Source organism: Gorilla gorilla, chromosome 5 (genome assembly GCF_029281585.2).
Source record: "Gorilla gorilla gorilla isolate KB3781 chromosome 5, NHGRI_mGorGor1-v2.1_pri, whole genome shotgun sequence".
Lineage (NCBI taxonomy): Eukaryota > Metazoa > Chordata > Mammalia > Primates > Hominidae > Gorilla > Gorilla gorilla.
Window position 1 is genome coordinate 144,307,277 of NC_073229.2, and position 26,087 is coordinate 144,333,363.

Genomic DNA, 26,087 nt, shown 5'->3' on the forward strand with positions numbered 1-26,087 from the left:
ATGTGACCAGTTAGCCTATAGCTTTAGAGAAAACAGTAAACGATTTGTAATAACAGTGGGAAAACAAAATCCTACTAACATTTTTTAACATATTTTCAATTGACAAACTGTAGTTTCAAATATTTATGGGGTACAATGAGATGTTATATATGTATTCAGTGTGGAATACATAAATCAAACTAACATATAACTCATCTCATATAGTTGTCAATTTTGTGATAAACACACTTGAAATTAGTGTCATAGCAATTTTAAGATATACATTATTATTAACTATAGTCACCGGGCTGTGCAGTAAATCTCAAAACCATTCCTCCTAACTGAAACTTTGTACCTCTTAACCAACATCTCCCCTATTAACATTGACAACAAAATCTATTAACCAGGAATGATCAAAACCTATATGAAATATATTAAAATATACATTGTAAGGCATGGATTACACTTTTAATAAAATTATTTTTCAGTAAGTTTGGAAGATCTGAGTCATAAATTGATATGGATGAGAATCTTTGTTTTGAAGTATATTTCTTCAGCGTTTCCCCCCATTTTATACATTATTGGTTTTTCTCCTTTATGAGAATAATCTCATTTTTTATGTTTTCCTAGCAAATGATCCACTTTATGGAGGTTTTCAAATGCATGAGCACGGAGCCTCACTTAGTATTCTTTCATATTTATTGTTCCATGATGTCTTTTCATAACTGCAACAATAGCTTTTGTTTTTAATGTTTTGCACTTTTGTTTCTCTGTCCTTCCTGATTAGTTATATTAGATTTTTATAAAATTATTTTTTCCCTCTGTGACCTCTCTTTAACTTAGAGGAAGCAGAGGCTAATTGGGTTACAGAATATTAATTGTTTATTGATGTTATGATGCTCAAACTAATTAACATATACTTCATATTGCTTTTAGCATAGAAGTCTGGCGTTAGCTTTGGTCAAGCCTAAATCAGAGAGAAAAGACTTTATTTTTTTTTTAAATAAAAAACCTTTTTATTTATGTAAAGAGCAACCTATCATTTTACTACCCCTTCCCAATTCTACCCTCCCTACTTAGGAAAACTAACATCCCCCAATCTTTGCCTTTAAGTATAGATCTTTTCTGACAGAATATGATATGCAGCATTATCCCAATACGTTTTTTTCCCAGAAATATTGACAATCTCAATAATATTTATAGTTAATTTATAACATCTCAATGTCTAGCATGCATGTACCAAAAACATAAGTATAGATTTTATATTCCAAATGGAAGAGACAAGAGTGTATCATGAGCGCCACAGGGGAAAAAAAAAAAAAAGGAAAGAAGGAAAGCAGAGAAGAAGGAAGAAAGGGAAGAAAGAAGACAGGGAATGAGGCAAGAATGCAGGAAATAAGGCAGTCTTTTAAAGCAATCCTTAAATTAAAGAATAAACCCTTAGACATGAAGCTTCCTGAAGATTATAGTTCAAACACACATGTGAAGGAAAGAAAATCAGCTTAAATATTTCCAGTTCAACTGTATTCACTTCAATTATATTTGACAATTAGGTCCCCTTTATGTTAACAATAAGTGTCTCACGTTAAACTTTATTAGCATTTGGGTATGCACATCGGTAATACAATATTCAAATACCCACCATATCAATCAGAGCAGATGCTGGCCATTAACAATTGGTAGATTGTGCTGGTGTACACTGGATGAAAAATCAACCGAAGTGTTCATTGCCAACATGAGAAAGCAACGACAACAAACCTACTAAGCTCCAAGTGTAATTGTTTTTATGTTTTCTAAATGAGTGTTTTTATATTTATCTATATTTTTCTGTTTTCCTATGATCATTCTGTAAACATTTATGAGTTTATTTGATTAGACAGACTCAATGTTTTATTTAACAGTCTGTTTTATTGTATAGTCTTTGTATAATAATAAGGCATTTAAAGCTTTTCCTTCTGATTATAAATTAAACGTCATGTTTGAAATTGTTATTATAATTTTCTTTTCCCTTAGCTGGCCATGAAATTCAATGCTTTCGTCCTTTCTGATCCAAGTTTTACTTAAAAAGATTAGCTTCAATTATTTAGAAATATTTTTAACTGTCTTTACTTGGGGAAGTGTTATTTCTTCCTATTTTATGTCACTAGCATCAAGGAAAACATCTTGTACATTTTGATTTTTGAGATTTTATTTTCATTCTATAATAATTATTTTAATACTCCATATGCATCTGAGGAGTGCAATGTGACGTGAAAATATTGTAGGTTGTCTCAAATGTATCCTTTCTTCCTTTTTTCCTTATGTACAGTACATAAAAACTGTTCGTAGTTTTGAGTGCAGCTCAGGATGTGTCACGTCACAGACTCCGTTGTATCTTGGAGTGGTCATGTGAACCATTTCTGAGTAGTGAGCAGAAACTGTGACTGAGTTGGAGTCCTGGTGCTGACAGTAACTGCTACTTGATGGGATTTGGACAGCCAAAAATAAGACTTCCTGGGTGTTAGATGATTGAGCTTTATATTTCTTCAAGCTACTGTCTGTATAGAACAATAATTTGATTCTCCCTATCAAGAGCTGGCAAATCTTTTCTATAAAGTAGAATAGTAGATAATAAGCATTTTAGGTTTTGATGTGATATCTGTTACAACTGTTCAAATCTGTAAAGAAATGAGTTTGAGTATACATAACTGAAAATTTATTTACAAAAATAGACGGGGGCCAGATTTGATCCACTGGCCATAGTTTGACAGCAATTTCTCTGTATTGTGATGATTCTTTCTCTTTTTTGTCTATCTGTTTTCAATTTTATCTGTCAAATACTAAGGAAGATGAGGTACATTCTCCCAGTATTAGTGTTTTCTTTTGATTTTTTTCAATTTCTGTGTGTTTAATTCATCACTATACATTTTCACAAGTTGGAACTCATTATAAATGTTTTTATTATAATATCCAATGAACAATCAAAAAATGGAATTAAAACATTTTCACTTAAAATAGCATCAAAAAGAATAAAATACTTAGGAATTAAATTAATCAAGTAGATGAAAGAATTATATACTGAAAGCTATGAAATATTGCTGAAAGTAATTAAGGAATACATACATAAATGGAAAGCCACCCCCATTCACGAATGGAAAGATTTAATATTGTTAAGATATCAATACTACCCAAATCAATCTACAGATTGAATGCAATCCCTGTTGAAATCCCAATAACTTTTTATGCAGCATTAGAAAAGTCCATCTTAAAATTTATGTAGCATCTCAACAAACTTTAAATAGCAAAAACAATCCTGGAGAAGAACAAATTTGCGGATCTCATTTTTTTACATTTCAAAACTTATTACAAAGGTACAGTAATCAAAACAGTGTGGTGCTAGAATAAAGACAGGCATATGAAGTACTATAATAGAGAGCCCAGTAATAAACCCTCACATATATGGTCAAATTATTTTTGAGAAGGGTATCAAGACTTTCAATGGAGAAAGGAAAGTTTTGGTTTTTTTTCTCCCAACAAATGGTGCTGGGAAAATTAGATAACCACATGCAAATGAAGGAAATTGGATCTGTACTTTACAACATATACAAATATTAACTCAAAATGAATCACAGATCTAAATGTATGAGCTAAAATTCTAAAAATCTTAAGAGAAAATGAAAAGGAAAACCTTTATGACACTGGGTATAGCAATGATTTCTTGGGTATGTGACCAAAAGCATAGGCAACAAAAGAAAAAATAGAAAAATTGGACTTCATCTAAATTAAAACTTTTGTTCATGAAAGGACACTATCAACAGAATAAAAAGGTAACCCACAAAATGGGAGAAAATATTTGCAAATTACCTATTTAATAAGGAATTAAGATCTAGAATATACAGAGAACTCCTAAATTTCAGTGAAAATAAAACAATTTAAAAATGAATATTTGAACTATGCAAAGAACTTGCATAGACATATTTTCAAAGAAGATAAATGGCCAATAAGTGTATAAAAATAGATACTTAATATCAACTTAATATCACTAATAATTAAGGAATTGCAAGTCAAAACCACAATGACATACCACCTTATTTCCGTTAGGATGGCTAGTAACAAAAAAGAAACAATAAACAAAAACCAAGTGTTGACATGGATGTAGAGAAATTGGAACCCTTTTGCATTGCTGATGGGAATTTAAAATAGTACTACTGTTATGGAAAATAGTATGGTGGCTCCTCAAAAAATTAAACATGGAATTACCATTTGATCCAGCAATTCCACTTCTGAGGATATACCCAAAATAATTGAAAGGAGGAACTTGAAATATCTGGATACTATTTTTATCAGTATTCAGCATTTTTATCAGTATCAGCATTTTTCATAACCAAAAAATAAAAACAACTCATAAATCTAGCAGCATTTGAATGGATGAACAAAATGTAGTATATAACTACAATGGAATATTATTCAGCATTAAAAAAGGATGAAATTCTGATACATGCTTTAAGACATTATAGTATGTAAAATAAGCCAGATACAAAAAGACAAATACTCTTTGATTCCACTATATGACATATCTAGTGTAATAAAATTCATAGAGATGGAAAGTAACCCCTGGTTATGAAGGGCCAGGGGGAGAGGAGATTGGGGAGTTATTGCTTATTTGGTAGTTTTAATATGGGGTAAAAAAGTTTTGCAGATTATTAGTGGTAATGGCTGCACAACAATGTGAATAATAGTTAATTCCTCTGAACTGAACACTTAAAAATGGGTAGAATGATAAATTTTGTTATGTATATTACCACAATAAATTAACTTAAAAGTGATTTCTGTAGACCATTTACTAAATATTGCATTAAATTTTATTTTTACTGTTACATTTCCCTACTCTCTTTATCCTTTTGCTATTTTCCTATCTTTTTATCTTAACCATTTTATGTCAGGTAATTTTATATGTTTTCTTTGGAAAAACACATACTTGAATTTTATTGTTTGGTTTTATTTTAAATTATTTTTCTTTTGTTAATAAAGTTTATTGACGTATAAATTAAAAACAATAAAATGTCCAAAATTCAATAAGATTTGGCAAATACATGTCCCCCATGCAACCATCAATCCAATTAATTTACAGAACATATCTATCAAACCTGAAATTTCCCATATGGCCTTTGCAGTTCTTCTAAATTTGCAGTGAATTACTAATTGGATTTTTATCACCATATCATCTTTTTGCCTATTTAGATCTTAACATAAATGAAATAATATAGTATGTACTCTCTTGTGCCTGGTTTCTTTTGTTGAATTCATTGATAAGTCTAACAGTTGTTTATTAATTTTTAGTAAGAAGAGGCACAACATTGCATGAATATACCATAGTATGTTAATCTTCTCACCTGTTGATGATATTTGGTTTCTAGATTTTACTCTTATCAGTAAAGTTTCTAGGAATATTTGCATAATAGTCCATTGGGGACATATAATTTCATTTCACTTAAGTGAATACTCAGAAGTAACATGGTGAAATGGTATGTTATGTGTATGTTTACCTCTGTAAGAAATTTCCAAAATGCTTAAAAATTTACATTGGTACCTATCATATATAGGAATTCCAATAGCTCCACTCCCTTAGCAAAAACTGGTTGTTATTCTCAGTCTCCTTTAATATTTAATATTCTGAGAGTGTAAAGTAGTAATAATATAATATACTTTAACTTACCACACTCTACTTTCAAACAGTATTAGTGCATTTTAATTATAGTGTAAGAAACTTACAACCATGTCCATTTCTTTCCTCCCGTTTTTTGTGTTATTGTTGTCTTAATTTTCACTCCTATATGTGTTATAAACCCAATACATTGTTCTATTTGTGAACAGAGTCGATATTATCTTTCACTTGTAAACTGCTTTATTTAGAGTATAATTGGCCAACAATAAATGACACAAGTAAATCTTATAATGAGTTTTGGCATGTGTAAACTAAGAAATTTTCTTTCACTTTTGCATTCGTTTTCGTAAATTCTGTTGATCTTCCCATTTCTATATAGATCTAGAATTTCATCTGGTGTCACACTCTTTCTTCTTGAAGCATTTTCTTTAATATTTTATAGTGCATAGCTGTTGGCAATGAATTCTCACTTTGTTAGAAAAACTTTTTATTTACTAATCTTTTTTTCTTCTTATTTTTTTTTAAGACAGATTCTCCCTCTGTCACCCAGGCTGGAGGGCAGTTGCATGATCACAGTTCACTGTAGCCTCCACCTCCTGAGTAGCTAGGACTGCAGGCATGTGACACCACACCCACCTAAATTTTGTATTTTTTGTAGAGATGGGGATTCACCATGGTGCACAGGCTGGTCTTGAACTTCTGGACTCAAGCTATCTTCTTTTTTTTTTTTTTTTTTTTTTTTTTTTGATAGAGTCTCGCTCTGTCACCCAACAGGCTGGGGTGCAGTGGTGCAATCTCAGCTCACTGCAACCTCCGCCTCCTAGGTTCAAGCAGTTTTTCCTGCCTTAGCCTCCTGAGTACCAAGCTATCTTCTTTCCTTGCCTTCCCAAAGTGCTGGATTACAGGTGTGAGCCACCATACTTGGCCTGCATCCTTTTTTTTTTTTTTTTAAATGTCACTGGGGCTACAATTTTGTGTCAATTCATTTTGTGTGTGTGGCCTTTAAAGACGTCACTCCATTGTTTTCTAGCTTGTAATATTTCTTTTTAAAATTAATTTTTTATTTCAATAGTTTTTGGAGTATGGATGGTATTTGGTTCCACAGATAAGTTCTTTAGCACTGATTTCTGAGATTTTGGCTTGTAGTATTTCTAATGATTAATCTGGTACAACTATCATATTTGTTTCTCTCAATGTCTTGCAGTGTTTTGTTTTGTTTCTCCTGCCTCTAAACTGTCTTCGAGATGGACTTTTTATTTTTGCCTTTCTCTAGTTTGACCATGATGTGTTTGTGTGTACATGTGCGTCCTTTTTTTGTACTTTTCCTATTTGGGTTTTTCCAACCTACTTGGACATGTCGTTTGTTGTATTTCATTAATTTTGGAAAATTCTAGACCATTCTTTTTAAAATGTTTCTTCTGCGCATTCTGTTTCTATTTTTCCTGAAAAAAAGCAATTACATGTATATGCAGATTCACACTGTTTTCAGCTCTTGGGAGCTGTGCTCTGGTTCTTCCTTCCCCACCCTGGCTCTCAACACACATACTTTTTTCTTCTTTGTATTTCATTTTGGATACTTTTTGTTCACTTCTTCTCACTTTCAGGGATTACGGATTCTTTCCTTACCTATATCCAAACTTTCCCTGGGCCCACCAAAGGAATTCCCTATCTATGATATTTTATTTATTTTTTTATTTCTAGCATTTCCATTTGACTTTTTAATATACTTACATCTCTGAGTCTATTACTTCATTCTTGTTAATGGTTGGGTTATTTTCTTCCTTTATTGTGTCTCATGATTTTTTAAAAATTGAATGCCAGAAACTATGGGAGACACTTGAAAAAAAGATAAATAAAATCACTACCAGAAATGGGCATGAATCTTCTTTTGTTTATTATGTGGAATTGAGTCAATTTAGTCATAACTCGAGCTGGTTTGGGTTTTTGTTGTTACACTCTCTAGTTGACCACAGGAGATATTTCTAGTGTTAACCTGCTGTTACTTTGTGCTTAGAGTGGGGCATGAGATGATGGTGTTCTTTTTGCTTTTGGCTTTTTCAGGCTTATCTTTCAGCAGCCTTTGCACACCTGTGATGTGAGGACATTTCTCTCTATGCAGTGCCCCTCTCCCAGTGGTAGACTGCTGTTATTTACTAGGAAGGTACTTCTTTCATACTAAATACAGAGGAAGGTTCCAGTTTCTTGTTTCAGTTTCAGCCTTATGCAGGCCTTGTATCCCTGGCCTTGGAGATAGTTCTTTATCAGACTTTTTTTTCCTCCCATTTGTGGGAGCCCAACTCTCACATGTATTCTTGAGGCTTAGGAGGTAAAAGATCATTTATCCCTTCTCCTCTATCTCACCTAATGCAAAATTTTTATTGATGCAATATTAGGAGCCACAAAGAATTTTCTGCCCATCTCCATGTGCAGAGAGTTCTTGCTTGTTCTTGTACTCCAGAAGCAGCAGATCTCTACTTGTGTCCTGGAAGTAGGAGGTTTCCCTCTTCCCTTCTTCAAAGGAAGGCTTCTACTTCTACTTCTCCCAAGAAGCAATGACTTTTTTTTACTGGGTCTTGTGCTGGAGTGAGAGAATTTACCGTTCCTTCTCCATTTGCCTAGTATAAAAGGTCTTATTCCAGGAAATAAAATATAGATGGAAATATGATAAAGTACCTGCCTTCCAAGATCTTTCATTTTAGTTGAGGAGACAGATGAACAGTGACATAATATCACATATCCTATCACATATTAAGAAAATGAAATTTTTAAGAAAGGCTTAGGCAGGATAAGGGGTTAGAGAATGATGGAATAGAGGGCTAATTCTCTTTTTGATTGTGTGGTACAGGCAAAGTTTGTCAGAAAGAGTGACTTTTGAAAAAAGACTTGGATTAAAACCAGTGTAAAAGTTGGACTTAAATCAAAAGTGTCAAGGAAAGTTTTGTTTCTCCAGGGTAAATGGCACAGACTATATATTTTTAGAATATTGATATATCAGGAAGTTCAAGAAGAAAATCTCCGTGGCTTTTGATTATTTTAAGTGGTCTCTGTAGCCTCACCACCTGCATCTCTGAGGATTACCTTCTCTTTTCTTTATCTTATATCTAACAACAAAAAAACCTCTGAATCATCCAATAGCAATTTAATATTATTAAAAATATAAAGATGACCAAAGTATATCTTAGTTTAAATTTGCTCAGAGTTGCATAAGGTCTTTTAGAACGCTCCAAATCAACTCTGATTCTCACAGTGGCGTTGAAATGCAAATTATATTCTTAACTATTGACAAAAGGCCAATATAGAGTACATACAGAATAAGCTATAGCATGGTTTTTGTTAAGAGTAAAAGCCAAAGTCAATACCAGCTTCAGCAATGGTATACACACGAGATGAGCAATTATGCACACATAAAAATCAAGATATCAAATAATATTTTGATATGTGTCAGAAAAATTCCCTACCAGAACCAAGAATGACTCTCAGCAAGCAGAGGGCAAAGCAAACCATTCCATGTTGATAGATAGTCAAAGATTTATTCAGCAGGATATTTCATAAGAGGCAATCTTGGGCAGCAGTAAGGTGAGGTAAATCTCTGCATTTGCAATGCATACCTGACTAGTCTTTTATACCATGAAAAGAAAAGGGAAAGAAGAGAAAGAATAAAAAGTGTGTTAAGCCATCTGGTTGGTTTCTTAATCTATTTACTTTCTACTGAAAGGAACTGTTTGTGTCCCGCACAATCTGGTCAACATTCCTAAGGATGCGGTGGGACTGTTCTTCCCCACATCAGTTACCTTGGTGCTTTTATGTTTTCTCCAGTCACTGTGTCCTATGACTGACTTCCTGCTAGGTACCCAGAATACATTTTCACAAAAATATAATAAAAGGAATATGAGAAATTGACATTGGAAATAGACTAATACTAGGTGTCTAATAGTTTTAAAATATGTCCATTTTCTGCTTAGCTAAATTTGGGCAGAAAAATGATACTCTATCCCAAAGTTGTATGGTTATGCTTATTTATTAGAAAACTGTATTTTCTGATTCTGAATCTGCAAATAATTTTTTTTTTACTTTACATATGTTGTTTTTAAGGAACCTCCAGTTCTTTGTAGAACATGTTTATTTTACCAATTAACTACGTACATGCATTAATATTTTTTAAATAGTTCATGTGTCTGTCCTCCACTTGTATAATTAAAACATTTTTGCACAAATAAAAACATATGTGTACATATAGATCTATATATGTGATGAAATCATATATAATAAAAACATTTCCTGAACTTTATTCAATAAAACACATGACATTAAAAATTAGTCTGCAAAAAGGAGTGCTCTAGTCAAATATATTTGGGAAATCTTAGTTTAAATAACATTAAAAATATTTTTTTAGGCTCATTGTGGAACTCAATGAGGCGACCAATTTTGCATTTCCTACAAATAATTTATCACAGATTTTTGTTTTTCTTACAGAACTTTACAAACATCGCAGTAATATCATTTGCAAAACTTAACTAGTCAAATATTAATAATTACTCATAGAATTATGCACTAATAATGTAATATACAATATAACAAATATTTTAAATATAATAACACTTAATACAGTAGCTATTTCAATATAGTTCCGCTATTTTCTAACATTACTCTATCTTCCACATTCTACATAATAACCTAGAAAGTTGATGATACCAACATTACTATAAATTTTTGGCATTTCTAAGTGCTGTTCAATGTAAGACTTCTCAGCTATTACTTTGTAGACTCTTCAGCAAAATACAGATGACACAGGAAGATTTATTAGAATTAGATCTCATTCTTCAGCAGCAATCAATTGCTAAGTGTAGTCCAAGGAGGCAGAGGCCACCCATAGCAAGTCTACCACCCCAGAATTGCTAATAAACTATTCGATATCATCTAATTTCTGCAACCAAGATCTAAAGCCCACAGAGGGGAGACCTAATATGGAATATTCCTTTCAGAACGCTATTTTATTTGGTCTTATTACTAGAATTAGTTACAACTTTGAAGAAATACATTACTAGAATTAGTTACAACTTTGAAGAAATACAATCCAAATAGGACAAACTGAATTATTCAATGTCACTTAATTATCAAGAGGTTGATCCTGGAAAAGATTTAGAAAGAGCTCTGGGCTCTTACACTATTCCACTTTGAAGCATTGATAGAACTGTTTTCTTACCTTTGTAAGACTTCTTGATTTTAGAATTCTCAAAAGGAAATAGAGTAGAAACCCCTGTAGATCAGGTTTTCTGACCTTGTTCTTTTTATATATATAATTTCAACTTTTATTTTAGACTCGGGCTACCTGTACTGGGTATACTGCATGATGGAGGTTTGGGGTACAAGTTATTCCATCATCCAGTGTGATGATGGTTGAATGTCAACTTGATTGGGTTGAAGGAAGCAAAGTATTGTTCTTGGGTGTGTCTGTGAGGGTGTTACCAAAGGAGATTAACATTTGAGTCAGTGGACTGAGAGAGGCAGGCCCACCATCTAATCAGTTGCTTGCATGGCTGGGATAAAAGCAGGCAGAGGGACGTGGAAGGACTAGACTGGCTGAGTCTTCTGGCCTTCATCTTTCTCCCATGCTGGATGCTTCCTGCCCTCAAATATCAGACTCCAAGTTCTTCAGCTTTTGGACTCTGGATTTATAGTGGTTTGCCAGGGGCTGTAGGGCCTTCGGCCACAGACTGAGGGCTGCACTGTCAGCTTCCCTACTTTTGAGGTTTTGGGACTTGGACTGGCTTCCTTGTTCCTCAGCTTGCAGACAGCCTATTGTGGGACTTCATCTTGTGATTGTGTGAGTCAGTACTCCTTAATAAACTCCCTTTCATATATACATCTATCCTAGTAGTCTTGTTCCTCTAGAGATCCCTAACATACGCAGGTACTGAGCATAGTACCGAATAGGTAGTTTTTCAGCTCTTCCTCCACTTCCCTACTGCCAAGTAGTCCCCATGTCTATTGTTCTCATCTTTATGTGCATGTGTATCCAGTGCTTAGCTCCCACTTGCAAATAAGAACATGTGGTATTTTTTTTTCTATTCCTGTGTTAATTTGCTTAGAATATTGTCCTCCATCTGCATCTGTGTGGCTGCAAAGGGCATAATTTTATTTTTTTCTGGCTATGTAATACTCCATGGTATATATTTACCACATTTTCTTTATCCAGTCCACCGTTAATGGGCATCTAGTTTGACATGTCTTTGCGATTGTGAATACCTAGTAATGGAATTGCTAGGTTGAATGGTAGTTTTAAGCTTTTTTATTTTTATTTTTATTTTTTTTGAGAAATCTCCAAGCTTTCCACAGTGGCTGGCATAATTTACATTCCCATGAACCATGAATAAGCATTCCCTTTTCTCTGCAACCCCACCAGCATCTGTTATTTTTTGACTTTTTAACAATAGTGATTCTGACCAGTGTGAGGTGGTATTTCATTGTGGTTTTGATTTGCATTTCTCTGATTATTAGTGAATGCTGAGCATTTTTTCATGTTTGTTGGCTGCTTGTTTGTCCTCTTTAGAGACCCACTTTTTAATAGGATTATTTGTTTTTTTGCTTGTTGACTTTCTAACTTTTTTTATAGACTCTAGATATGCACCTTTGTCAGATATATAGTTTGCAAATATTTTTCCCCATTCTGTAGGTTGTCCGTTTACTCTGTTGATAGTTTCTTTCAGTATGCAGAAGCTTTTTAGTTTAATTAGATACCAGTTGTCAATTTTTGTTTTAGTTGCAATTACTTTTGAGGACTTAGTCATAAATTATTTCCCAAGGCCATTGTCCAGAGTGGTATGTCCTAGGTTTTCCTCTAGTTTAAGGTCTTACATTTAAATCTTTAATCCATCTTGAGTTCTTGAGTTGATTTTTGTATATGGTGAAAGGTGGGGATCCAGTTTCATTCTTCTGCATATGGATAGTCAGCCATCCTAGCACCATTTATTGAATAGGGAGTCCTTTCCCTGTTGCTTATTTTTGTCAACTTTGTCAAAGATTAGATGGCTGTAGGTGTGTGGCTTTATATCTGCTTTCTCTATTCTGTTTTATTGGTTTGTGTGTCTATTTTTGTACCAGTACCATGCTGCTTTGGTTATTGTAGGTTAATTGTATATAGTTTAAAGTTGGGTAATTTGATGCCTCCAACTTTGTTCTTTTTGCTTAGGATTGCATTGTCTATTTGGATTCTATTTCGAATCCATATGAATTTTAGATTATTTTTTAATTCTGTAAAAAATGACACTGGTAGTTTGATAGGAATAGTGTTAAATCTGCAGATTCCTTTGGTCAGTATGACCGTTTTCATGGTATTACCTTTTCCAGTGCAAAAGCATGGGATGTTTTTCCATTCATTTTTATCATTTATGATTTCTTTCAGCAGTGTTTTGTAATTATTGTGGAGATCTTTCATCGTGGTTAGATGTATTCCTAGGTATCTTATTTTGTGGCAATTATAAATGAGATTGCATTCTTAATTTGGCTCTCAGCTTGGACATTATTGGTGTATAGGAATGCTACTAATTTTTGTAATTTGGTTTATATCCTGAAACTTTACTGACATTGTTTATCAGTTCCAGGAGCCTTTTGATGGAATCTTTGGGGATTACTAGGTATAGAATCATATAATCAATGAAGAGAGATAATTTGACTTCTTCTTTTTCTATTTGGATTCCTTTTATTTTTTTCTCTTCCCTGATGGCTCTGGCAAGGACTTCCAGTACTATGTTGGATAGGAGTGGTGAGAGTGCACATTCTTGTCCTTGTTCTTGTTCTTAAGGGGAATGCTCACAGCTTTACCCATTCAGTTTGATGTTAGTTGTGGGTTGTCAGAGATGGCTCTTAATATTTTGAGATGTGTTCCTTCGTTGCCTTGTATGTTGAGGGTTTTTATCATGAAGGGATGTTGGATTTTATTAAAAGGTTCTCCCATGACTATTGAGATGATTTTTATTTTTAATTCTGTTTATGTGTGTCATCCTGTTTTGATCATCAACTCTTCATTTCATTGATGAGAGAGGGCTTCCTGCCCGAGGGTTATGAGGAGAGCTTAACAGTGACACCAGATCCTGGACAAATGAAACAGACCATAGTTTATTAGTCACTTATAGTCACAGCTCAGGAGATGAGAACACTCACTATTCAGGGCCACACAATGGATACTCTCAGGGAAAAAAGTGAACAATAGGAGGATTTAGGAGGCAGATTTTGTAGTGTCAAGAGGCCAAGGTGTCCCCTGGGCCCTGCAGAAGGATGTTATTGTTTCCTGTGAATAATTCTACAGGCTACCAATGAACCCACTACACAGGACTAAGCAGGAATTACAATTCACAAGGAGAAATTTCTTTTAGCTAAGGGATCTCATTTACCACAGCAGAGAGGAGGGTAATGTGGTTAATTTATTAAAACCTCTCTCAATTTTATCAGATGTCAAGGCAACAGATAATATTAATTTTAGGCCTTATACCACTTGCTCTTGGCATTATTATCATGTAGGGTTTGGATAAACCTTTGCGGTGGTGGCTCCCATGTGCATTGTAGGATGTTTTCCTGAAGCCCTGGCACCTAGCCATTTGATGCCAGTAGCCACTTCCCCCACCATCTCCAGATGCGACCATCAAAAATATCTCCCAGCATTGCTAAATGTCCACCAAGAGACAAAAGCATCCACAGTTGAGAACCATGCCAGACAAGCAGAATTGCATGCCCTCATCTACAAATGTGGATGGGATCTCTATAGGACACCTATGATTTCCATTTGAAAATCACGTGAGTCTTAGTTACTATAGGAGCATGAAGTACTCATTAGGATTGTTGAGGAAAATATAAGCTCTTTATTTGTATCATTTGTTCCCTTCCCTTCACACTTTTTTCCTCTGCATATTTGGTCTTTCATGAGTGAATCTATTGATTTATTAAATCTTTTTAGAGTATATATGTAGGTGCTTTGAATACAATGACAAGTAAAAATGATCTTGATCCACATGTAGTTTAGATTTTAGTAAGGGATGAAGATAAGTTAAAAGGAAATAACAGAAAATTCGTATAAGCACTATGGAACAAAAGGAGAGAGTCAGCTGCCAATTACTGGTTTTGGAATTTTCCAATAAGAAACAACTACTCTGAAACCTAAAGGATTATTAGAGTTTACAAAATAAGGAGACAAACATAAGAGTGTTATGTGTGGAGGGAGACCCAGATGGTAGAAATTACATTGCACATCCAAAAGAGTGAAAGTTAAATGCATTTCATTTTACAGTGTAAACCTCAACAGATGATTCTAGGTAGGTAAGTTGGGGCCAAATGATGAAGGGGCTTGTAGACAATGATAAGGTGATTCCACTTTATAAGAAAAAATGAGCTTATTTTGAAAGATAAAGAAGTGAATTTATAGCCTATAATACTTTCTTGAGTTTAGCATGGAGAATGGATTGAGAAAAGAAAACTTGGGGGCAGGCAGACTTGTAAAAAAGATACATGTTTTTATTGTTTTGTTGTTTATTTCAGTTATATAAGTGGGAAACACGTAAGTTACTGTCAATAGAGGCAAATAAAAATTGGTGGGTTTACCAACTTAGTACTAAGAATTTACAGAATTTAGTGGTATATAGAATGAGTTAAGGGGCCGAGTGAAGTTATTTTTAAAGTGATATGAAAGTTTTTGCATCAGCAACTGAGTAGAAAGTTAGACAACTTTCGTTGAGATTGGCAACTCAGAATCAGATACAGGTTTTAGTGAAAGGATAGGTCAGTCTTGAAGATAATGAATTTGAAGTGTGTATATGTCAACTCAAGTGGAATTATCAAGTTAGCATTTTACCTATGGATATAGGCAGGAGAACTGGTGATGTGCTATAGATGTGGATGTAACTTGCTTATAATATTCATTGAAACTCTAATGATGAATGAGATTATCCAAGAGGAGTGGGGAAAATACAGGAATCTAATACAGGTCTTGAGGAACAGTGTCATTAAAGACACAGGCAGAAGAAAAGAAGTCTGCAAAGTAGCATGTGAAAAACAGCAACATAGGTTAGAGCAAGCCCTAGGGTTGATTGTCACAGGAGGCGATATTTAAGGAAGTCCTAGTAATAAATGTTAAAAGCTTCTGAAAGAAAATAAAGTATAATGAAAGATTGATACTTGCCTTCTTGATTTAGTATCCAAAATGAGTTAATAAATACATAAAAATATATTTCAAAGGTACTTAAGGAAAAAAAACATCAAGCATTGTGTGAGAACAAAATAATAAGAAAAGAAAACTCAAATTTTGACTAGAAAGATAATCTGAATGATAAGGGAGTGAAAAGCAGAAAAGGCATTCAAGATACTTTATTGAAGAAATTGACACAAATAAAATTTGTTGTACAAATGAGAAAAATATGATTTTAGAAGCCTAAGAAGATCAGGAGGCAGTTTTGAAGTTGGCTTTGGAAGCTTCAATTTTTTTCATCATGCTATAAACTTTTGCTACTGTGTCTTTTTTTTTTTTTTTTTTTTTTTGAGACAGAGTCTTGCTCTGTCACCCAGGCTGGATTGCAGTGGCGCTATCTTGGCTCAATGCAAGCTCCACCTCCCGGGTTCACACCATTATCCTGCCTCAGCCTCCCGAGTAGCTGGGACTACAGGCATCCGCCACCACGCCTGGCTAATTTTTTGTGTTTTTAGTAGAGACGGGGTTTCACCGTGTTAGTCAGGATGGTCTCAATCTCCTGACCTCGTGATCCACCCACCTCGGCCTCCCAAAGTGCTGGGATTACAGGCATGAGCCACCACACCTGGCCGCTACTGTGTCATTTTCTAAAGCATCCTATGCCAAAGTGTAGAGAAGAAGCATTGGTTTAATCAAGTGGTACATTTTAAAAACTGAGTGGAATAATAGAAAATGAAGAAATGGAGCCTATGATATTTTGCCTGGTGTGGACTAGATATCTTAGTTGACTGAGATTAAAAATATGGATTAGAAGAGACTGATATACAGAGGAGAATTAGGAGTGTCCTTGTTGATAAAAGAATAAATGCAATGAGAATCAGAAGAGAAAGAGGAGTCTTTTTGGCAAAAGGGTGAGTTTATATTTAGCATTTAAATAGAGCTGTTCAAGGAGATGACAGAGTGGAGTGTGTTGCAATTGGATGGGGAGGCTAAAGTGGAGTGGACTTCCGGGTCACTCAAGTGCTACTAAACTAAGAGACTAACATGGCTGTTGAGTTATGCTTACTTCTGTTTTCTGTGAATAGATTAACATTCTAACTGAACTTACTTCTGAAGAATTTCATCTTAAAATTGCCATTTACTTCTTTCAAAGCTTAATGAAAAAGTGGAGTAAACTCATTACCTCTATTTCATCATCAGTCACTTCATCTGATGGGATATTGATAACTTCTTGTCTTCAATTTCTATCTTCTTCAGGGATATTTCCACAACATCTGAAGGCATTGATTTCACCTGGTTAGATATTATCTTCTCAAATTTACTGCACAGCAACGTGCACTCTCAATTCTCTTCCATCTCTGATGATTATTTCCACGTCTCCTCTTTGGCAGCTTTCCTTAAGACATATCTGTCTAAATATACAAGATTTACTGACCAATAGTTTTGTCTGTTTCATTGGTTCACAAAGCTTCAGCAAGTGTCATTTTCGTGAACATTACTGTCAAATCTATTTTTTTAATAAGAATTTTTAAAAATAGTTTGAAAAGTATAATCTTATAGAGACTTATTATGACAAAATAGCTGATATTCATTTATTCATTTCCAAATTCAAATTGCTAATTAATTGCTGGACATTTCAAGTAAGTATATGATCTCTTGGCTCCTCAAATCCAACATAAGAAAAACAAACTTTTACTTCTTTTTAAATCAAACTTCATCTTCCCTATTTAGTAAACACTTTCACAATTATTTTTTAATACAATAAACAATAATTTATTGGCTCACAGTTCTGGAGGCTGGGAAGTCCAAGATCAAGATGCCAACATCTTGCAAGGGTCTTCTTGCTGTGTCATCATGTGGTGGAAGGTGAGAGGGTAAGAGGGAGTGAATCCACTTTTTCAAGCCCTTTTTATGATGGCATTAATCCATCATAAAAGGCTCTGCCTTTGTGACTTAATTACCTCCTAAAGGCCCTACCTTCCAACATTATAACATTGGGTGGGTTAGGTTTCAACCTGTGAATTTTGGAGGGGACACACACATTCAAACCATAGCACTGAGGTATCAGAAAATGAACTATTTGAATGTTGAAATTACCAAGAATTATGACAGGATTAGAGTTGGAGAGAAACGAGTACAATTTACCAGTAGAAAGTATTAGAAGATGAATAAACATATACAGCAAATGACCCATTTGTACATAGGAATCATTTCATATATATGAATTCATAATTTAAGATGATTGTTCAAATTTGTGTGGAAAGGACGGGATACACTGTAAATGATACTGGAACAACTCTATTCACTGGGAAAATAATACAATTTTACTCATTCCTCACGCTATCTACAAGAGTAACTTTTAAAGTGACTAAATTCTCATAATATTGAGATGCAGAAAGTTTTCCTAAGTCTGAGATCACAAGAAATGGTAATAGTTAATATTTATTGCACCATATCCTATGGTGGTTACCATTCTAAGAACTTGGTTTTTAATTTACCTTTTTTTATAAGTTCAGGGGTACATGTGCAGATTTGTTATATAGGTAAATTTATCATGAGGGTTTGTTGTATAGATTATTTCATCATCCAGGTATTAAGCCTAGTATCCATTAGTTATGTTTTCTGATCCTCTCCTCCTCCCAGCCTCTACCCTCAAGAAGGCCCCAGTGTCTGTTGTTGCTCTCTATGTGTTCATGTGTTCTCGTCATTCAGCTCCCACTTATAAGTGAGAATATGGGATATTTGTTTTCTTTTTTTTTCCTGTTCCTGCATTAGTTTGCTAAGGATAATGGCCTCCAGCTACTTTCATGTTCCCACAAAGGACATGATCGTGTTCTTTATTTTGGCTGCATACTATTCTATGGTGTATATGTACCACATTTTCTTTATTCAGTCTGCTATCGATGGGCATTTAGGTTCATTCTGTGTCTTTGCTATTGTGAAGAGCACTGCAATGAACATGTGCATGCATGTGTCTTTATGGTAGAATGATTTATGTTCCTTTGGGCATATACCTAGTCACGGGATTGCTGGGGTGAATGATAGTTCTGTTTTCAGCTCTTTGAGGGATCCACCATACTACTTTCCATAATGGTTAATATACTTTATACTCCTACCTACATTGTATAAGCATTCCCTTTTCTCCACAACCTCACCAGCATCTGTTATTTGTTGACTTTTTAATAGTAGCCATTCTGACTTTTGTGAGATGATATTTCCTTGTGGTTTTGATTTGCATTTCCCTAATGATCAGTGGTGTTGAGCTATTTTTCATGTAATTGTTGCCTATATGTACAACCCCATTAAAAAGTGGGCAAAAGACATGAACAGACACTTTTCAAAACAACACAATTATTTCACTCATTTGAACTGTAAGACCTCTACTTTAGTCATAACCTAAATCTCTAGCCTGCTTTTTTGTTGTTGTTGCAGTTGGAATCTGGCGCCCTTTATAAACTTCAGTATGTTCTGTGACTCCTGTCTTTATTGCTTCTACATCCTTTTACTCTTGCTATTTTGTCAACCTAGAATAACTTGTTCATTCTTCTCTGCCTGGTGAAATTCTACCCATTCCAATAGGTACTGGTTCAGATATATCCTTCACTCCGTAATCATTAGAGGAATAACCATGAAGCATACATATTATGTTCTCTATTTTTCTTTTTTAATATCCAACTTTATACACTCATTCTGCAGATACTAAACCTGTTTGAAAATCTCTCATCAAAAGACTGTGTTTTCTAATTAAGTATTGAATGAATATTTTATACATTTATTATTTAATGAATCTCTTTGCCTTATTGATATTTTTTCTATAAATCCATGAATGTCTTTTGATTTAACATCTGTCTTTAAACTTATACTTTCGTACTTCATTTTTGGAGGATTTATAAATTATTAAATATACATTTTGAAAATGAAAATAGCATCTCATTGAGAGTCTTACTTAAGACCTAGTAAAATCAATAGCTTTTTGCTTTCAGGAGGCCTGCATTATTGTTGTCGAGTTCAAAATCATCTTTCAAAATCAAGAATTGACATCAGTTCATTACCCACGGGTGAGTACACACATACACACACATGCACACACACACCATATTTACACATAGGTGCTGAGAATCTGTTCAGTGATAAATTTGCAAATAATCTTCAGAAATATGATTTTCATATTTGTGTGGACCTATTTATGCATTTCCTCATTCCTCATATCAATTAACCTATTAACCAAGAATTACAAGAATATAGAAAGGAAGAATGAGACAGTGACAGTGTTTGTTCCTAAACAGAGACTGTTAGAAAATTCAATATGATAAGAAAATAAATGATAAGGCAAAGCCTACTACCTGATTTCCAGGTTTAATTCACATTTACTGTTTTACCAATTCTGGAAATAAGGAATATGGTTATTTTTATTACTATCTGTGCTTATGTAGTAACCAGCCTCCATCAAAGAAAATGTGAAATGTAGTAGAAAAAAGAAAGTAGCAAAAGTTTAAAAATAGCTTAATTTCACAGTAATTCAAGTAATCATACTATGCTATGCCATTAGTGAAGAAATGAGATTTCCTCTGGGAATCTCTTCTCCAGTCCCAGGCCTTTTGCTTTATATTAGATTCTAGTAAAGCCACAAAATATTTATCTATATTATATTTTATGACATTTTATGTTAAGAAATATAATAAAGTGTTTCATCATTTATACACATTTCTTTATTCATAATTTCACTTTTCGTGTTCTACTGACTGAAGTAGCAATAACATTTTTTTTCTGAATGTACAGACTGCTGAGGCCTAGATTAAAAACCTATATTTAGTTAGTTTGTTTGCATTTCATTTCCTGTATCTGTGAGAAAATGAATGCTTAAATGACTTTTAGCATGGTTGCTTAAGTATTTGTTCCTTTTCCTGTTGTGGTGGCAAGAGTCTTATTAAATTTTGTTTTAAGGTGGATACTTTAAGTGGCCTTTCTTTGTATAAACTGCAAAACTGGCAATTTTAAGGAACATTTAAAGGTAGATACAGTTAAAATAAAACATTTATTTGCATTGCTCTTGGAGATAAGAATGAAAAACATTTAAAACAAGAAAGAGATCTTTTTTAGGATTTTTATTTTTGAAATGTATTATGAGAAAATTTTGAGTAAACTATGTTAAAGTTAATTAATTACAGTAATGTAGGATTAAATACAATAAAATTTTTTATTACTTTTTACTGTATTGTTTCTTATAAGTTTTTATTTTTCTCAACAAGATATATTCTCTTTCACTTTAAAGAGAACTCTAATAATACTAATTAAACCCTAGTATAAATTCTGATATTGAAATTATGCTTGTTTGTAATTATTAAAAGGGCTTTAAGATAACAGTTTTTGGGAAAAGGGGCTTAAGACAACAGGCTCTTTGGGTTTATTATTATTTATAGCAGTCAACTAAAAAATAAGTAGTGATATTATTAGTAGTAATACTACTATTAGTATTATAATAGTAGTAATACTATTAGTAGTAATACCACTATTAGTATTATAATAGTAGTAATACTAAAATCAAGTCATAGACTCTAAAATGGACATGCATCTTTTCATTAATATTGCAAGACAGTAGCAAAAGTTGTCAAAGAGCTGAGTACAGATAGGTTCCAAGAACTGACAGTGAAACAAAACCATTTAGTCATTCATCACTGATTTCAATGTACAGATACAAGGCAAACGTTGAAATGCCTAGGTATATCTAATAAAGAGTCACTGAGTCATCAAAAATCACTACAAGGCAGTTTGAGAAAAAATGGCAGCATGAAGGCAAACATTCTGTTTACTACCATTCTTAAAACTATCTGAAACAATCAAAAAATAAAAATCAAGGAAAAGTATGTTAATAAAGCAGAGAAAGTAAAAATTCAAAACCAAAAATATGAAGAAAAATAATTCATACCATAAATTTGAATATAAAGTACAATGTTGACAGCATATATGCAAATCAATAAACCTCAGGTGGATGTACATTTTCCTAGAAGTAGTAAAGTAACTGTCACATCTTTAAGGTTCCACCTACCAATCTGAATTACAGTGAGCATATCTAACAGTGAGGGCCTACCATGGAAAAAGCGTGTGTGTGTGTGTGTGTGTGTGTGTGTGTGTGTGTGCACGCGCACGCGCATACACACATAACATAATGTTATGTTAGACAGCATTATCTCTAAGCAGATCCAGATATGCATGAACATATTGGAGAGAAACTGGACTCATGCCAAAATTGAATTTTTATTTTCCGTAGCCTATGTATATGACAGAGATTATTGTGGCGAGATGTCATAAAAGAAGGAGAAGCAGCAATTGCAAGATTATCACAGCTGAATTCCTTCAGTAATTGCCACTAACTTGCTGAAATTAAGGAGAGACGTCCTTTCAGGGCAATAATCTTCTGGGGAAGAGATGTTTTATCGAAAACATAAAATTAAAATATTCTCTAGTTCTCTCTTTTCATTATTTTCCCCCTTGAGTTGAGTGATTTTCAAAGGTTAATACTAAAAACAAATAAACCATCATGGAACTAGAGAACATAAACTTAAGCAAATGAAAAGGAATGTAGCAAAATGTAGATAAATAATATTGCAAAAGGAGTGGCCTAAAGAATCTTCTGAGGGTAGACAAACAATGCTTCATAGTTTCAAAGAAATTACAGAATGTTACACATAAAATGAATTAAAGGAGAGATATTAAGAAAAGATATAAAGAGGGAATGTGAATTTAAAGAAGTGATCATTAAAAGAAATAACTACAAAAGAAATAGAAAACATTTAAGAGATGAGAGACATAATAAAAATAACAAAATGTAGACTCAACAGGAAAGAAAATAGAGTCAAGTAAGGATACAATGGCTATGCTCAGTAAAATCACACAAAAAATGAAAAACAATTTCATTAAAATGATTTGAAAGATGATAGATATTATAGAGAGACTAAGGCGATCCAACATAAACATAATTGGGAACATTAAGAAAAGAAAAATCACAAATATACGCTCACCAAATAAAAATACATAATAGAATAAAATCTTTTGGGCATAGAGATTTTAATGTAAATATTTTAAAGGTATATAGTCAAGAAAAATAAATTGCTAGAAAACTATCACTCACGAATAACCTTTTAAAATTTCTGAAATTCAATGGGAAGAATAATTCAATAGGCCCTTAGACAAATAAATCATCTCTATGGGAAAAATGTCAGCCTGCCTTATATTTCTCTATAATGATATTTAAGCATGGAAGGTGTTGAAAAACTGTATAGTAAATTTTTTGTCAACTTACACATGACCCAGTGATTTTCTATGTTTTATCTTTCATACATCTTGAAATGTGTAAAAACTCATAGAGCTCATAGCTCATTCTGAAAAGGAAATCTTGAAGATAAATTTTAGAAATCCCAGAAAATAATCAAAATTAAGTATTCAACAAAGGAAAGCTATTGTAGAAGGACAAATAGACAACAGAAGATTATCTTTTAATACAGAAATAGGTGGAACAACTGTATGTGTTATAATTAATGAGGATATTGTGAAATATAAACTTGGCAATGTAACAGTAAAGAAAAAATGCTAAAGTAAAACGAAGCAAACACAAAAAAATCCTAGAGAGAAGAGAGGTGAGGAGTGGAGGTGTACTTTTCCTATTCTTCACCTTTTTTTTTGCAGAGAGTAAATAGCTGCCTTTCTTGCTTTGAAATATCTATCGTCTTTCAGATCATTTTAATGAAATTGTTGGTTTCCATTTTTTGTGTGTGTGATTTCACCAGACATAGCCGTTGTATCCTTACTTGACTCTATTTTCTTTCCTCTTGAGTCTACATTTTGTTCTTTTTATTATGTCTCTCATCTCTTAAATGTTTTCTTTCTATTTCTTTTGTAGTTATTTTTTCTTTTAATGAACACTTCTTTAAATTCATACTCTGCCTTTATATCTTTTCTTAATATCTCTCCTTTAACTCATTTTATGTGTATCATTCTGTCATTTATTTGAAATTATGAAGCACTGTTTGTCTACTCTCAGAAGATTCTTTAGGCCACTCCTTTTGCAATATTATTTATCTACCTTTTGCTATATTCTTTTCATTTGCTTAAGTTTATGTTCTCTGGTTCCAGGATGCTTTATTCATTATTAAATATCTTAAACAAGATATTTAAAAAACAAAATATACTATACTCTGCACAATAGCCCAATTCTGAATCTCTTCTATGTCTTTTCAAAGAAAGCTATAAAAGCAAAAATAACAAATAAAACCACACAGCCACAGCCTCCATACATATTTTCTTATTACTAGTAAACAGAGAACATCATATCCTTGAAATACAGGTAAGTAGAATAATCAAAACCAATTCTAAAAGAACTCCCATTGCAAAGAACAAAGAGTGGAGGTTTAAGGCATTCTGTGACACAGAGAGGAGAGGAAGAAAGGACCTAGCAGAGCACAGATGAAATCACCCCCAGAATAAAGAGAAAGTGCAGATAAATGCCACATTACTAAACGCAGATCAGCAAGCGGTAGTTCATAGCTTTGACTAGAAGGAAAGGACTAGAAGCTATGTATAATAAGGGGTATCCATCTCTGGAAAACATGGTTTCTTGGGTAGAAGTAGGTATGTAGTGAAGTGCTGGTAGTCCTTGGAGACATTGTAGGGGAGAGAAAGAAGAAATAAGAGGGGAAAACCAAAGATCCTAAGAAATTAAAGGAAAAAACTATGCCTTCTCTTCTTTTTCAAGTAGAAAAAAATGCAGTTATGTTATACCTAAATGTTGTATTAAATGCTTTACTCTGAAAAGAGATAACAAGCCATTTTTCAAGTGCCCATGATATTTACACAATAACTAATTCTATACTTAGAGTTCACATATAAGAGAGAAATGAAGATTCCAAATATATCTAAATAGTGAAAATACATAGATAACTTCATCCAATTGTAGCTCGGTAGCAATAGAAATTAATGAACTAAGAAAAAAATGTGCTCTTTTAACTGGAAATAAGAAATGTTCTCCTTCAATGCTTGGCCAAAAAATGAGTTTATAATGTAAACTTAAAAATATCTAGAAAATATCAAATATCCTATCATATATAGTTACTCTCCCTTGGTTTGTCTTCCGTTTTCCTTGTGAAAATGCATGGAAAGAGTTTACAACTCTAGTTATTTCCCCAATTCTGTTTTAATTCATTTAAAGGAGAGTGCTGGTCCTCTTTACCAATACCTATTGTTCAAAAGACATATGTTGGTATGCATCTACTCCAAAGAATGAAGTAGAATTCTAGGTGCTGACATGCAAAGTTCTCCAAGAGATATTTTCAGTGTTATATGTCATATAATCCTTGTGTAGGTTTTTAAATAGTGTATCTCCAGGGAGACACATATACTAGGGCAGTGGTCTCCAACCATTCTGGAGTCAGGGACTGGTTTTGTGGAAGATAATTTTTCCACAGACCTGGGGTTGGAGGTGGCTTTGGGAGGATTCAAGCATATTGCATTTATTGTGCCCTTTTTTTCTATTATTATTATGTTGTAATATATGATGAAATAATTATACAACTGACCATAATGTAGAATCAATGGGAGACCTGAGCTTGTTTTCCTGCAACTAGATGATCCCATCTGGGTGTGATGGGAGACAGTGACAGATATCAGGCATCAGATTCTCATAAGGAGCACACGACCTAGATCCCTCGCCTGCACAGTTCACCATAGGGTTCATGCTCCTATGAGCATCTAATGCTGCTGCTGATCTGACAAGAGTTGGGCAGTATTGTAAGCCATGGGAAGCAGCTGTAAATACAGATGAAGCTTTGCTCACTAGCGTGCCACTCACCTCCTGCTGGGTGGCCCTGTTCCTAACAGGCCACGTGGGTTGGGGACCCGTACTAGGGTATGCACACTTTTCGCAAGGAATAATAGAAATATGATGTTAACTATTAAGGATGATTGGAATAGATAAAACATTTTTACTTTATATTTTACTGCATTTTCTACAATTTTAATTTCTAAACCATGAATAATAAACTTTTATTTAAAAATAAAACGAGGTGTATGTGAATAGTGGGCTTATTGACCACTTTTTTTCTTTTTAACAGTACTTTACATTAGTAATATGCCTTTACAAAAAACAAATGTAAGTTAAGAGATAATGCCAAAGTGGGTACTATATGTAAAATGAGGAGGCCTACACACACAAAAAAAAAGAAAGGAAATTTAACATCAAAATTACTTAAAATATCAATGCAAAATCTTAGGTTATTATTAAACAGAATATTTCATATA

General features: G+C 33.4%; 1 long non-coding RNA gene across 2 annotated transcripts in view; it reads right to left on the reverse strand.

Moving 5' to 3' along the window:
• The window catches only part of LOC129534224 (uncharacterized), a 37,729-nt gene extending 20,075 nt beyond the window's left edge, over positions 1–17,654 (reverse strand). The window contains exons 1-3 of one of the 2 annotated variants that reach the window (XR_008680718.2): positions 17,583–17,654; positions 16,981–17,209; positions 13,583–13,713 (exon numbers count right to left, since the gene is read on the reverse strand). This is a non-coding gene — a long non-coding RNA (uncharacterized lncRNA). Of the gene's footprint in view, positions 1–13,582; positions 13,714–16,980; positions 17,210–17,582 lie in introns of those variants that run through there. The other variant, XR_008680719.2, reaches the window with a different exon arrangement.
• Between the last annotated feature and the right edge of the window lie 8,433 nt (positions 17,655–26,087).